Source organism: Lactuca serriola, chromosome 5 (assembly GCF_051521515.1).
Source record: "Lactuca serriola cultivar US96UC23 chromosome 5, Lser_US96UC23_V15, whole genome shotgun sequence".
NCBI lineage: Eukaryota > Viridiplantae > Streptophyta > Magnoliopsida > Asterales > Asteraceae > Lactuca > Lactuca serriola.
In genome coordinates, this window is record NC_136412.1 from 235,498,253 (window position 1) to 235,508,556 (window position 10,304).

The window sequence follows — 10,304 nt, forward strand, 5'->3', positions numbered from 1 at the left end:
GGTGATGGAGTTGGTGAAGGATAGAACCTTCACAGTGACAGAGGAAATAGTTGGTTATGGAGCTTTTCCTTGGGAAGGCAAGGAATTTGCGCAAGGAAAGAAGGGGTGAACCCCTATAGGTTCAGTGCAGTACTCGGTGAGTACCAGAAGGATTGTCGGTTTAGTAAGTTGTTTTTCCAGGATGTTCAGGGTCAGGGTTGACCCAGGATTATTATCCGCAAGGGTTATTGTTAGTCGGAATGACCGGGTGGAAGACTAGCGAAAGTAGGCAGCTGGTGTTGGAATGATTAGTTGGGTATTGGAAGCAGATCGCAGGCGGCGGGCCATAGCAAACTTCGAGGACGAGGTTTAGTTTAAGTGGGGGAGAGTTGTAACACCCAAAGTCAGAAAGGCCAAGAAAGGAAAGGAAACCCTAAGTTTAAGGGACGACTTGGCGAGTCCAAGGAGGAACTCGGCGAGTCCGAGCGGAATCCGGGTCAAGGAGTAAGTGACCGACTCGGCGAGTCTAGTATGTACGAGCAAAACCCTAAATTCGGGGCTTGGAGCCTATTTAAGCACCTCATTCTCTTCCCTAGGGTTCCTTTGCTGCCTCTTTAACCCAGAATGCCAAACCCTAGCCGCCATATCCATTGATTTAGCCAATTGTTGCCTTGAAGAGTGCATTAAAGCTTGGAGAAGGAAGAAGGATCTTGAAGGTGCAAGGAGGGGGCTATAGATCTGGGATTGGGAAGATACTTCTAAGCATTTGAAGGTATTAAGTCGTTTCCCTTCCTTTAGATCTATTTTGGTTGTGAGTTTTGGGGCTTTTAGCCATGAGTAGTGATCCATTTGGGTTAGAAGCCGGATCTGGAGTTGCTACTTCAGATCTAAGCGTATTATGGTCTTGAGAAGCATAAAGTATCTGACCTTGAGTTGATTATGGAGCCTCTTTGCCTTAAACCCTATTTATGGTGTATTTTGCCTAGATCTCCTTCTCTACACGTAAAGTTTGCAACTTTACATGAGGAGTAGGCTTGGGAAGGGTAGATCTACAGTTTGGAGGCCATGCAGGACTCAAAAGTCCTCTACATGAATGTAGATCTGAATGGACTCGGCGAGTCCTTTGAGTGGACTCGGTGAGTAGCATGAAGACGAGGAGGAACTTGACGAGTGGGATGAACAACTTATCGAGTCGGATGAAGTTGGGAAGGAACGCGACGAGTTTGAAGAACAACTCGGCGAGTTGGTTAAAGATTGCCTTGGACTCAGCAAGTCTGTTCTTGGACTCGGCAAGTCAGGTCGCGAAACCCCAAACCCTTCGAGTTGAGACTCGAATCAGTGAGTCGAGTGGAGACTCGGTGAGTTGGACAGGTCAGGACTCGGAAATCGGTAGACTTGGCGAGTCATGGATTGACTCGGCGAGTCGAGTCGCGATTGGAAGGACTCTGGGCTTATGAACTCGGCGAGTCAATAGGTAGACTCGGCGAGTAGGGTTGACCTGGAAGGTTGACCTTGAAGGACTTTGACTTTGACCAGAGTTGACTTGGTTGACTGTCGGGGGTCAGTTAGACTAAGTGTTGCATTGATATTGGTAGCTCGGGGAGCTAGTGGAGTAGGAGTTCGGAGAGTTGCCGGGCAGCAGCTAGTGGGATCATCAACGAGTTCGGACAGTGCAGGTGAGTTTCCTTTTGTGTGAATGGGTCGACGACCACAATGTCGTCCCATGTAGTTATGAGTAGAAGACCCGGGGGTTAGCCCTAGGAGAAGTATGCTAGTATGATATTCAGGACGAGGTCCAATGATAGCGGGCGGGTGCCCAAAGAATGGTTTATGTGATTGTTTATACTTGTTGTCTGTGTGATACTTGTATGTGCCTGGTAGGGAGGTGAGGGTGGGCGAGTTCCCGTACCTCACCAAGAGCAGAGTGTGGATGGTGTTCCACATCTCATTAGCAACAGATCAGGGGCGAGGCCCAAGTTAGGGAAAGAGTGAGTGTGGGATGGGCTCGTATCTCACTATCAGTAGGAGCATGGACGGGGTTCCATGACTCATCAGTAGCAGGATAAGGGCGAGGCCTAGGATAGGCGAGGCCTTCGGACAGGATATGTTAGTATGTGTTTAGCTTATGTGTCGTGATATGTTTATGTGCTATTATATGTTAACGGGCGAGGCCCTGTGACAGGCGAGGCCTAAGCGAAACAGATCTGTATCCGAGCGGGGCTCGAAGCCAGGCGGGGCCTGGAGCGGCGGGGCCGTTGAAGTGGGGGATGCCTAGGTTAGCGGGCGTGGCCCAGTATGTGTAGTATGTGGTAGGGTGGGGAACTCACTAAGCTTCGTGCTTACGGTTTTCAGTTTTGGTTTCAGGTACTTCCGGTAGCGGAGGGAAGAGCTCGGGGTGATCGCATGGCACACACCATAGATTTGAAAGCCTGGGAATGTTTTACTCTGATAATGAACATGTGTTTTGGAAATTAAAACTCTGATTATGTTTCGGATTGATGATTTTACTTTAAGTAATGTTTATTATAAAGAAATTTTTAGTCTTGAATTTTGGGACGTTACAGATAGCATTGCTGATCTCTATCCCATTGTTCCACCCACTAGTCATTCCCTTTCTACTACAGCTTGTGTTACAGTCACCCTTCCTACCTAGCATCGTCATCATGTACATCCCGACTCGTCTATTTTGAAATTCCTTAATTCTCGTAGCTTTATTACTAGTTCATCTAATAAACTTCCCATTTGTTATGCTTCTCAACTTAGGAAACAATTGCGTTTACCATTTTCTGCTTCTGTTACTAAAACGAATCCCTTGTATGAATTAGTGCATTCTGATTTGTGTACTTCTCCTGTTACTAGTATGAATGGTTTTAAATATTATGTGTTGTTATTGGATGATTCTTCACAGTTCTTATGAGTATCTATTTCATGCAAAATCTAATGTCTTTTCAGTTTCTTCAAGCTTTCATAATTATGTTCAAAATCAATTTCACATGTCAATTCAACTTTTCCAATGTGACAATGGTCGCTAATTAAACAATCAACCTTTACTTCATTTTTTTTAAAGAAAAGGTATTAAAATTCACTTTTCATGTTCGTACAGGTCTCGGGAAAATGGCAAAGTCGAACGTGCCATTCACACCATCAATAACGTTGTTCGAACCTTTTTGTTTCAAACCTCACTTCCTACTAAATTTTGGATTGAAGATCTCCTCACATCGTTTCATACCATCAATCTTCTTCTCACCTCCACTATCTCTTTCAAAACCCCGTTTGAGCTCTTTTTTGGATCTTTTTGCTATTATGATCACTTATGTGTCTTTGGTTGTTTATGTTATCCAAATCTCTCATCTACTTCTTTGCATAAATTATCTTCACTTTCTTCCGCTTACGTTTATCTTGGACCTTATTCTAATCATCTTGGTTATCGATGCCTTGATCTTATCACCCAATGTGTCATCATCTCTAATCATCTAATCTTTAACAAACATCACGTTCTTCCTCCTACCTCTTTCAATTCTCATCCTCGTCACGAACTTGTCACTCCTTCTCACAACTCCCCCTCTTTATCACCCAATAACAGTCCCGCCATGGATCCAACCCCTCCCACCACTCTTGGTGCTCTCGATCTCCTTCCCCCTCCTCCATCCCATATTATGATCACTTGATCTTCAACCTTTCTGCCATGGATGTATCCCCTATTCCTCGCTCCACCGCTCAGCCTCTATGTGATCCCAACTGGAAAAATTCCATGAACACTGAGATGCTTATCCTCACTTCCAACCATAATTAGGATCTTATTACTCCTCCTCCCTCTGCTAACATCGTTGGTTTTCGTTGGCTTTATCATCACAAGTTTGATAGCACTGGCAATCTTGGTCGCTACAAAGGTCACATTGTAGCTCAAGGATTTTGTTAACTTCCAGGTCTTGAAATTGACGATATATTTAGCCCAGTTGTCAAACTTGCCACCATTTGTACTGTTCTTAGTATTGATATATCCAAGCATTGGCCAATTCACCAATTGGATGTCAAAAATGCTTTTCTTCATAGTGATCTTTTTGGGGAAGTTTATAAGAGAAAACCTCCAGAATATGTTCATCTATCCTTCCTAAATCATGTCTTCCATCTTTGTAAGGCTCTATATGGGCTTAAGCAACCCTTAGAGTCTGGTAACAACAATTTTCCACCTTCATATATTCTTTAGGCTTCTCCAACAATCAATTTGAATGCTCTCTTTTCACCAATCAGGTGTTGATTCCATTTATATCCTTCTCTATGTGCATGATATCATCCTTATCGCTTCTTCCTCTACTCTTATCACGTTCTAATAAGGGTCTTTTCTTATCTCATGCTTCCTTTGACAAGGAGATTCTCAATCGTGTTGACATGGCGTCGTGTAATCCTCGTGCCACTCCTTCGGACACTTAGTCCCAACTCTTTCCTCACAGTGACCTCGTCGTTGATCTTACTCTCTATCAGAGTCTCGTCGACGCTCTCCAATATCTTACTTTCACTCATTTTGACATTCCACATGTGGTCTAACAGATCTATTTATTAATGCATGATCCTCATGAACCACATTTTCTTGCTCTCAAACGTATTCTCTTATATATATATATATATATATTCAAGGTGCGTTATCTCATGATCTTTTCATAAAACCATCCTCTGTTGATTGTTTGGTCTGTTACTATGAAGCTGATTGGGCTGTCCGTCCTCACACTCTTTGCTCTATATTTGGTTTTTTGTGTCTATCTCGTAGATAACCATGTTTCCTGGTCTTCTAAACAACAACATGTTATTTCCTGCTCTTTAGGTGAGGCTAAGTATCGCGGGGTCGCCAATGTGGTTTTTGAGGTTGCGTGGCTTCAAAATCTTCTTCTTGAGTTATCATATCCATTGTCTAAAGCAACAATTGTCTTTTGCAATAATGTGAGTGTCATGTATTTATCTTCTAGTCTTGTACAACATCAACGTACCAAACATGTGGAAATAGACTTACATTTTGTTAGGGAACGTGTTGCTATCGAACATGTGTGTGTCTTGCATGTACCTTCAGCTCACCAGTTTACGGATATATTTACTAAGGATCTTCCTACACAATTATTTTTAGATTTTCGGGATAGTTTGAACATTTGTAAACCCCATTCCCAAACTGAGGTTGTGTGTTAGTTTGTAGTCTTATTTTTACATTTGTATAAGTGTATGGTATCTTATGTAACGTTGTTGTGTGTGTGAATGTCTCTCTCTCTCTCTCTCTCTCTATATATATATATATATATATATATATATATATATATATATATATATATATATATATATATATATATAGGCTTAGGTTATTGTATTCTAACTAATTATTATGTGGATGTAGAAACGATTGTGATCCAATGATTTTAGTTATTTTTAGAAAAAGATTAATAAATATCATTGAATTAAAAATAATTGAAAAATATCATCTAATTTCATTATAAGAATATTTTAGTCAAATTAACATAAAATTAAAAAAGGAAAATTACAAATTTTAGGAAATTATTAATTTTCTTAACTTTAAAAATTTATTTTTTATAATAATTATATTAATTCGGGTATTTTAAAAGAATGTGTTCATGATTATCTTGAAAAAAAAACGTTATATTCTGACATAATACTTTAAATATATTATCAAAATGTATATATTTTGTAATTATTACAAATTTTATATGAGACGAATTTTAATAGTTTAGAATAAGTAATTACATTTATTCTTAAAGAATACAACTATGAATATAAATCTCTCTTTAAAAAAAATTACGAACATAAATTACATTCATTCTAAAAGAATATGACTAATTTGGTACATTCTAAAAGAATATTTTGTTGATACATTCTTAAAAAAAAGACGATAAATATTGCTTTCTTTTTGGAAGGTTGGTAATGATTGTTCATCTTTATCCCACACATCATCATGCCGACATAAGGACCTTGATTATCATGTTCTCCTTCACACACAATTTACCTTTATTACCTCCATGCCCTTGATCATAACATTATTAGAGAATTACTATAATATGAAATAGAAATCTGTCAGAATGACTTCTGTGAGAATAAAAAGATATAGGCAAGAAAATGCGAACATGGGTTGACATAGTATAAAATATCTAAGTTGTACAAATGGGAGTTCATACAGAATGTTACTCATGACAAACGAAGATGATGCAATTCATACCAGGCAAAAAAATAGATGATTCTTTTGTTGTTATGCCACATGTAATTAACTCTATGTATATGTCAATCTAATTGGTGAAAAAAGCCCTTTTATATTTGGTATCACAAACACACATTATAATGATATAATCACAAATTTCATGTTCCTGTGTAATTCAAATATTGATAAACAACCAACAAAAAATACACCGGCATTACATTTTCAAACTCCATTATAACTTATAGTTTTGAATCCATCCTATGTTTTTAAAATATTTTAACTTTAGATTAGTATTATGGAACACAAATGTTAAGTTTCATAAAATTATCAGTCTGTGTAAATCAAATATTTATAAACAACCAACAAAAGATACAATGGCATGAAACAATGATTTTGACACATCGCTCACACTTTGGTTTAGCGGAGTGCCTATTACTATTGCTTTTAAGTAAGAGAACTATAATGGTCCTGTCATGAATACTTGAGTTTCTGAAAGCATTCCGGAAGGTATTGAATACGGTAAAAGGAATGAAAATCCAAGGAGATAATGGCGTTTGATGTTAGTAAAAACACATTGAGACCATGTGACCATCTGTGGTGCTGAAAACTATATATTAATGTTTGATCGGAAAAAAACACAGTTCATCTATTAGGGTTCCATTAAATCAAAATATTTTTGGCCCCAAATTTTTTTCCTGTTAGAATTTAAACACACACCAACTATATGGAAGAGAATACACTAAATCAGAAACGTAATTTGCATCATAATGCTCAAAGATAGTAAATTTAAATTACCATGTGTGAGGTTTCAAACCAAAAGGGAGAAGTCGATGGAGGGAAGGAGCCGTCGGATGAAGAGTTGATGCGGAATAGTTTATGCCTTCTGTTTTGCACAGTATCAGCCTTCTGTTGTGCACAGAACTGAGAAATGGTTAATACACGCATACGTTGATTCTGAAACCCATACCTGCTTTCAATCGGTGAAGCATATGCTTGGCTTACTGGAGGTTGAGGATACGATGCTTGCAGATAGGCCCATGAATTTGAGGTTGACCTACCTGAAACATATATCTTTGAACTTTTTCCACCCATGAACTCTATCTAGTCGTCATGGGTTCTAATATCTAAAGAATCATGGCTCGTTTTCTCACTCAAATCCTAATTCCAACGGAATCATCATCATGATCGCAAATCCTAATGTGTATGTTTTAGGGTTGCAAAAGCTTAATGTTGTAATCGACATCATCATGTCGCAATCGGTTGCGGATATCTTCTGATCACCACAAGAACACCAACATCGGCTCTCATACCCAACACCACCACGAAATTAGAATAAAGGAATCAAAAGAAATTGGTCGGCAGCAAAGATTTCGTATTTAGAGAAATAGGGGAACGGATGTAGATATAAATGGTGAAAAATTAGATTAAAAGTCAATCTACAGATACCATGATTATAGGGAGTATTTGTCGAAATTATTAATCAAATTACTAAACTACCCTTATTTATTTATTTAATTTTTATTGGTCTACAATCATTCTTACATCCATACAATAATTAGCTAGAATACTTGAACCTACCTCTCTCTCTCTCTCTCTCTCTATATATATATATATATATATATATATATATATATATATATATATATATATACACAGAGAGAGAGAGAGAGAGAGAGAGAGCGAGAGAGAGAGAGAGAGCGCGGTTCAAATGTGGATTGACATCTATTATGTGGACCTATGGACAATGTTATTCTGTAAGAATGACAATGAAAATATGTTGTTTGAAAATGTAAATACGTTCAATCTTACATAACTATTGTCATTATCACGCATTCTCACTAATTAAATCGTCTATACGGTTATTATATATGTTTTTTTATTATTCTCATTCTATCCAAAAGTTGTCAAAATGTTTATTGAGTCGTGTTCTGTAAAAACGAAAATGAGTGAAAAACGATGCGCGAGAACAAAAATGAATAAGAATTAGTGAGAATGCATGGAAATGACAATAGTTGTGTGAGGTTAAACGTATTCACATTAGTAAACAACTTATTTACTTAGTAATTCTCATATAATAGCACTGTCCACACGTCTGCATAATAGTTGTCCATCTACATTATAGCCTAGCCCTATATATATATATATATATATATATATATATATATATATATATATATATATATATATATATATATCACTACAAAAAATAGAGCCTTTAGCGGCGACACTAATAGCGGCGACAGGGAGCTTTAGCGGCGACAAATTAAAAAGTCGCCGCTAAAGGCCTTTGTCGCCGCTATTGGTGTTGCTGCTAAAGGCTGAATGACACCGATCCGCTCTTTGACGTTTTGGCAAACACGAACCATCCGATCGTTTTTCTAATCCAACAGCTAGGGTGCTCGTGGAACGTATAAATGAAATACCGGCGACTTTTGTCGCCGGTAATGATCCAAAATAGTCGCCGCTAAAGATAAAAAAAATGATGCGGTAATAATTCCCTCCTGATAGTCGCCGCTATTGATAGGTGTTGCCGCTAAAGCTCAATTTGTCGCCGGTAAAGGTGTCGCCGCTAAAGGCCGACGCAGTTAACCCCAAAAACTCGATCTTTTTCCTTTTGCTCTTTCTGTTTCACTCCCTTCGCCTGTTTCTCTTTTCTTGTCTACATCTTGCTTCACCGATTATTGTGGGCTACCAGTGAGAATTATCAATTTTGGGTGGGTGAAATTGTCCACAAAGAAGATACCATCGATGGAGAAAGATTTCCAGGTGAGGCCCAAGCTTTTCCGGCGACACCAAACTTTTTCCGGCGACACCAAGCTATTTTCATGTCAATTTCCGTTCCCTTTTGTCTTGTAACATCGATTTTATGCGTATTGGAGTGGTTAATTGTAAACAATTTTCAGTTTCAGTTTTGTTGATTGTGTTACTACGTTCCCGACCACCACCCGAGACTATCGCCACCACTGGACTATTTTCATTGACTTCCACCACCACATGTTCTATTTACTTCTATTTATTGTGAATTTTTAGTTTAATTGAAAAATATTTGTAGGTATCTCAATGTATATATGTCAATGTATGTGTGTTTGATGTGTATATATATATATATATATATATATATATATATATATATATATATATATATATATATATATATATATATGTCAAAATATGTTAAAATTTGATGTATATATGTATATATGTGTAGGTGCTTGTTTGATGTTTGATGTATATATGTCAAAATATGTAAAATTTTAGTTTAATTGTATATATGTCAATGTATATATGTGTAGTTTGTCTAAATAAAATTAAAAAATAAAATTAATAAATATGTGCAATTTTAGTTTAATTATATATATGTCATGTGTTATAAAGTCTACATTACATTTGTTTGATTATTATTATTATTATTATTATTATTATTATTATTATTATTATTATTATTATTATTATTATTATTAAAGTCTACATTACATTTGTTTGATTATTATTATTATTATTATTATTATTATTATTATTATTATTATTATTGTGTTGTTCATTCTTGCATAATATTTCAAACTATCGATATGAAAATTTGAAAAGTAAAAGGCATTAAGGTGCTGGTCATCATGATTTACTAAAAGTTTTGGTAATTATGTTTTTGTCCCAAATGCAATAAATAACAATGTACTTTGGTTATTTGGCTTAGTTTAAAAAAAGAAATGTAGTTTGGCATCATAAAATATAAGTTGATTTGGTCATTTTGGTTTTTGGTGAGTATTTGCTAAAATCGTTGGTATTTGAGTTTTTGTCCCATATGCAAGAAATAACAATGTACTTTGTTTTTTGTCATAGTTTAAAAATAGCAATGTACTTTGGCGTCATAAAATGCATGTGCATTTGGTAATTGTGTTTTCGTCCCTAGTTGGAAATTTTAACTTATAATTTATATATGTTGTTATTTATTATATAGTTGGAAAATCTTCGGGCATTGCTCAACGACCCGACATGTAGGGAGGAGCTTTATTCGTTTTTTCAATCACAGAATAATCAAGGAGGACATGATGGGAACGAAGATGATGATATGTATGGAGGAGCTTTATTTGTATGTTATACTTGTCAAACTTTGCTATTTGTGAGAATTTTAAAACTT